Source organism: Chenopodium album, chromosome 7, assembly GCF_948465745.1.
Source record: "Chenopodium album chromosome 7, dcCheAlbu1.1, whole genome shotgun sequence".
Taxonomy (NCBI): Eukaryota; Viridiplantae; Streptophyta; class Magnoliopsida; order Caryophyllales; family Amaranthaceae; genus Chenopodium; species Chenopodium album.
The window spans coordinates 32,353,157-32,359,823 of NC_137840.1; positions in this window are offsets into that span (position 1 = coordinate 32,353,157).

Consider the following 6,667-nt stretch of genomic DNA (forward strand, 5'->3'; position numbering starts at 1 on the left):
CTTTGTCATGAAATCTTAACGCTGAAGCATGCTTCGTCAAAATCACTCATAATTGTCATTGCATCACGAAGTATGAAGTGCTTAGCCTCCGTGATTTGGGTATTTTATACCCGGCCAAGTGGCCCAATCAGAAAGTGCCACGTGTCCTCCATATAGGTGCCATTTGGACCTATGGAATGATGACACATGGAGGGAGGACTCTTCTCCGTCCTACGTGGACTGAAGGTCCAGCAGGGACCATTCAGGTGGCGACACGTGTCACACAAAAAGTGCTTCAAAATCCATTGGGCACAGTGACACGTGTCACTCAGGCATTGGCCCTGGGATGGCGGCTTTCTAAGGCCCAAATCCCGAGGCGCCGTAAAACGGCGTGACCTAACTCCTAGGTCACCAGATCCTAGGAAGGCACACTTTTCAAGAGGACCCTATAAATAGGGACATTATGTCATTTATGACGACAACACAACAACAAAAAAAAAAAAAGAGAGAGAACTTTTGACACGCAATACGAGACAATATGTCACTTACCACAGAGCTGTCGTTTTCAAAGAACACACAGCACTTTACCCGAGCTTGGAATCCAAGCAGATAACTTTACTTCCGCACGTTTTATTACCGAACATTTACTAACTTAATCTTCGGAGGCGGACCACCGACCATCCGGCGGTCCGTTTGCTTTGCAGGTACAGGCATCCTCAGTTGAATCCAGTTTCAGTGTTGTAACTCTCCCAAGGGACAAAAACCCCCGAAACATTTGGCGCCGTCTGTGGGGAGAGTACCTCTGAAATGGCTTCACAAGAGCTTGTACCAAATTCGGATGCCATTCGGCCTCCAAATGATGTACTGGTCCAAACGGACCATGACTCAGGTGACGACGCTGATGTCGAAACCTATGTGGATCCAAATAGATCCCTCATCTCTAAACGCATCCGGAGTAAGGAACGGCGAGAGCGTCCCCATGTTCAGGCAGGACCAAGCAAAACTGCTGGTCAGCCAAAGAAGCCCTCGGGGCGGCCGTTTGATCCTTCCCAGGCGGTAGGATCAACTCCCGTCACTCGGGATGAGCTAATGTCACTTCTGAGCAGCCTCAGGGGTGAAATCAAATAGCTCGCCTCAAAGAAGTCGCCTACTCCTAGAAAGGAGCAGTCGGCCAAGAAGCCAGCCCAAGCTGGCAAACAGAAGTCGGTCAGGGACCGTCAGCCGACCCCTCATCCTGCTCCTAAGGAGAAGGCCAGGCCCCAATTTGACCTTAATCGGCTCCGTTTCCCAGAAATGGGCGCAAGAAAACCCATCCGGCACATACAGCCGGATGGTAGCAAGAAAACGTTCTCTGACGCTCGACAATACATTGAGGAGAGGAGAACCCAGCAATCAGAGTCGGCTTCAACGTCGACTTATCATAATAACTTTCGGAACACCTCTGTGAGGTGTTCCCAGTCTGTACATGAGATCCTAGCAAGCAGCCAAAGGGTTCAGTCTAGGCCGCATGTGATTCAGTCCGCCCAGTACATGGCACAACCATTGTACCAGGCGCCAGTTGTACCTTACATGCAACCTACCCTCTATGGAGGACAGGCGGCATACGGCTATCAGCCGATGGACTGGCAGCTTAGGTTGCAACACCTTGGAGATCAACCCTCTGCTTTCTCCAGGGAAATAACTGAAGTCGTACAGCCGGCTAAAGTTAAAAACGTTCTGGTTGGAGCCTATGACGGGACCTCTAACCCAGAAGACCACCTGCTAGCATACACCAACCTCATGTATTTACAGGGGTTGGATGATGCCGCATGGTGTCGTTGCTTTTCAGCCACCCTGAAAGGCATAACCCAGCATTGGTTTGGCAACCTTCCGGCTGGCTGCATAAATAGCTTCAAGACGCTTGCGTTCTTGTTTGCATCAAACTTCTCTATAAACATCCCTGCCAAAAAGACAAGTCTTGACTTGGGCAATGTACAGCAGGGAGATAGAGAAGGTTTGCGATCCTACGTCAGGCGGTTCAATCTGGTCCGAATCCAGATTCATGGGCTGTCTGATGAGGTCACCATCACAGACTTCTTTAAGGGTCTGAAGGACGGGTCTACTTTTAAGTACGAACTCGTCCGCAAACAAATCTTTACCCTGCAAGGAGCCTTGCGAGAGGCGGAAGCCTACATACAGGCGACCGAACTCTGCTCCTCCAATAAATATTCGGACCATAAGAAGTCTGACCGACAGAAAGAGAGTCGGCTTGCTCAGCCAGCTCCTAAGCCAGAAGAAAGCAAAAAGAAAAAGCAAGTCTGGGCCATTGATAACTCTGATCAACCAGCCCAGAAGAAGAAAAAAAAGTAGAAGTCGTACGTTCCAAGGTACAAATTCCACAAGGACTGCTGCTCCATCCTTTTGGAAATTAAGGATCGGCTAACTCTTGAAAAGCCGACTGCTATGAAAGGTTCCGTTGAAAATCGGAATAAGAACAAGCATTCCCATTTCCATGAGGATGTTGGCCATGACACGAACGACTGCTTTAGTCTCAAGTGGGAGCTCGACCGTCTGGCCGACAAAGGACAGCTGAAGTCCTATGTGAAGTCCAAAGTGACTTCAAAAGCAAATCCGGGGCAGTCCAAGAAAAAGACTCCCCAGCCTGCTGTGAGTGCCGAAACTGATGAAGAACCGGTGTATACCATAGCAGGCGGATTTGCCGGTGGTGGCCCGACCATTCGAGGTACCAAGGACCATTTGAGAAAGATGGTTAATTCTGTTGAGGAGGGGGATACAGCTAGCACATCCACCTTCCCTAAAGTTGTCATCACCGAACAGGACAGAGGCAAAGTCCGTCAGCCGCATGATGACCCTGTTGTCATTGAGTGTAAAGTCGCCAACCAGCTGGTTGGCCGAATTTTGATTGACACAGGAAGTTCCTCTGACCTCATCAGCCTCAAATGCTTGTCCAATCTCAAGTACAAACCGGATAGCATGATGGAGGTCACCCACACCTTAGTTGGGTTTGGGGGAGGACTTGTGCACACAGTCGGACGAATCGACCTACCTGTCCGCCTGGGAAGCAGGGGAGACGGTCGGCACATGACCATCCGTTTCCTAGTGGTTGAAGAGCTCACGGCTTACAACCTCATCTTTGGCCGACCCACTCTTAATGAGTGTAAGGCCGTCATCATCCCTGCTCTCATGCTACTCAAGTATGAGAAGGATGATGGAACAGTTGGTTCCCTTAATGGGGACCAAAAGACGGCTCGAGAGTGTTATCTCTCGGACGTCAAGCCTGCGGCCGCAGCATCCGGCCGGGGTAAGCAAATGATTGACCTCGACAATGTCGAGGAAGAACAGTCGGCCCCACCAGCCGGAAAGAAAAGAAAGACTGATCAGCTGGTGGCGATCAAAAAAGAAAAACAATAGCAATCACTGACCGGGGAACGGTCGGATGATCTCCGTCCCCAGCCTGCTGGTGAGCACATTGACATCCTTCTGGACGACAGCCGTCTAGAACGGACTGTTAAGGTGGGGACGGTTGCATTTGCAAAGCTGGGTGAAAGCCTTCACCAGCTACTCAAGGAATTCAAAGACATCTTTGCCTTTGAAGTGGAGGAGATGCCAGGCATCAGCCCGGATCTCGCTGTCCACAAACTCGCCGTGGATCCTAAAAAGAAGCCCATCCGGCAAAAGAAAAGAAACCATGGCGAAGAAAGAAGTCAGGCGGCAGCTGCCGAAGTAAAAAAGCTGTTAGATGCCAAGTTCATTCGGCCGTGCAACTTCCCTGAGTGGGTAGCTAACGTTGTGTTAGTAAAAAAGCCAAATGGAACTTGGCGGATGTGTGTTGATTACACAGACCTCAATAAGGCATGTCCAAAGGATAGCTATCCACTGCCTAAGATCGACAGTCTGGTCGACTCAACAGCCGGACATGCCCTGATGAGTTTCATGGACGCCTATTCAGGTTTCCATCAGATCCCCCTGTAGAAAAAAGATCAAGAAAAGACGGCATTCGTCACCGATCAGGGGTTGTTCTGTTATACGGTGATGTCGTTTGGTTTGAAGAATGCGCCTGCTACCTTCCAACGAATGATTAATACGGTCTTCATTAATCAAATCGGAAGGAATGTAGAGGCGTACATTGATGATATGATAGTCAAATCCAAACAGCAGGCGGATCACCTGGCTGATCTCCAAGAAACATTCGCCACACTCAAGAGGCACAAGGTCATGCTTAACCCAAAAAAGTGTGTCTTTGGTATTGAGTCTGGGAAGTTTCTCGGATTTTTGATTGACCAAAGAGGAATAGAGGCCAACCCTGAGAAAATACAGGCGGTAATTGACATGCAGTCGCCCCGTACTGTGAAGGAAGTGCAAAAACTAACAGGTTGTCTGGCGGCCCTGGGGAGATTCCTCAGCCGTTCAGGCGACAAGTGTCTCTACTTTTTCCAGGAAATCAAAAAGAAGACAAACTCTGAATGGGGGGCTGATGCAGAGGCGGCCTTTCAAAGGCTAAAAACTCATCTGCACTCTTTGCCGAGGCTTGTCAGCCCTTTGCCTAAAGAGAAGCTCTTCATGTACTTAGCCATCTCTGATCATGCCCTCAGTGCTGTCCTCTTAGCTGAAAGAGACGACATCCAGCTCCCGGTGTATTTCATAAGCCATGTTTTGAGAAATGCGGAGCTTCGGTACCCCATGGTTGAGAAATTCTGCCTTGCCCTTTACATGGCCATCAAGAAGCTTAAACCTTACTTCTTGGCGCATACGGTAGAGGTCTATACTGACCAACCGATCAAACGGCCACTCACAACCTTGGAGTCTTCTGGACGAATGCTCAAATGGGCAATTGAAATACAAGGATTAGAAATCACTTATGAATCAAGAAAGGCAATAAAGGGACAAGCATTCGCTGACTTTATTGTCGAAATGACAAGGCCGGTTGTTCCGGACAATACGGACCAGGTCTGGAAAGTGTATGTGGATGGGAGCTCCAATGTGAACGGCTATGGTGCGGGGATTATTTGTCAATCTCCTGAAGGAGATAAGTACGAATACGCATTACGGTTCAACTTTCAGGTCTCTAATAATGAGGCCGAGTATGAGGCCCTGCTGGCCGGCATCCGGTATTGCAAGACGGCAGGGGCGAAGAAGATATCCGCCTGCTCTGATTCTCAACTGGTTGTACTCCAAGTTAATGGAACGTACGAGGCCACTCATCCGGCCATGATAAAATATTTGCAGGCGGTCAAGAGTGAAGTTGGGTCACTTGAAGAATTTCATCTAACTCAGGTGCCTAGGTCTTCAAACAATCAGGCGGATGCCCTGTTCAAATTGGCATCATCTGCCTCCTGTGAAACGCCTCGGTCAGTCTTTTGGGAGATCATGGAAAAAAGAAGTATATCTGAAGAAGACCCCATTGGAATTCTTGACCGAAGCTCAACTTGGATGGACAGCATCCGGACCTATCTTGCAGATGGCACGCTCCCTGACTCACCACGGGAGGCGGCTGTTCTAAAAAAACGAGCAGCTAACTTCGAGTTGCGGCAAGGAGAGCTCTTCAGGGCTGGCTTTTTGAAACCCCTGTTGAAGTGTGTTACCCCTGAAAAGGGGAAGGAAGTTCTCGAAGAGTTGCATTCGGGATCCTGCGCCTCCCATATAGGCGGCAGATCCCTCGCGGCCAAGGCCAGGCGGCTTTACTTCTGGCCAACTCTGGAGTCGGATGCCATGGAAATGGTGAAAAAATGTGACAAGTGCCAAAAATTTGGCAAGCTCATCCATCGTCTGGCTACAGACCTGACGGCCATCCACAGCCCAATACCCTTTGCCAAATGGGGCATGGACATTCTGGGGCCATATACAACTGCACCAGGTGGCAAGCGCTATATATTGGTGGCTGTGGACTACTTTACCAAGTGGGTAGAGGTTGAGGCAGTAAAAAACATCCAGACTAAAGACGTCATTTCCTTTGTTTGGAGGAACATAATCACTCGTTTCGGGGTGCCCATGTCTATGGTTTTTGACAATGGTCCTCAATTTGAGACGCCTCAACTCAAGACTTGGCTGGGAGACCAGGGGGTCTCAAGCTTCTTCGCATCAGTCGGCCGGCCGCAAGCAAACGGCCAGGTCGAAGCCTTCAACAAGTTAATCTCAGACGGGATTAAAAAGAAGATTGAGCGGGCTGGTGGCCTTTGGGAGGATGAATTACCACACGTCCTTTGGTCCATCAGAACGACTGCTAAAGGGGCAACGGGAGAAACCCCATTCCTAATGGTGTATGGTGCAGAAGCTGTTCTGCCCATTGAGCACTATGAGCCGACCCTTCGAATCATGTTGTATGATGAAGAGGCAAATTGGGAGGCCATGCGCCTAGCATTGGACTGACTTCCAGAGCGCAGGGGCAATGCTGCCTTGCGTCATAAGATATACCGTCTAAGAATGACTCGGGCTTACAACAAAAGAGTACACAAGCGTCCCCTCAAAGTGGGGGACTTTGTGCTACGGAAAATGGAGGCAGTCAGTAGGGCGAATGAACAGGGAAAGCTAACCCCAAATTGGGAAGGCCCCTACCGAATTTATGAGGAGGTAAGAGACGGCACCTACCGCCTGGAAGAACCAGACGGTAGGCAGCTGCCCAGAACTTGGAATGTTGACAACTTGAAAAAGTACTACTTCTAAGTACGAATGAAAAGACCTCAATTTTGTA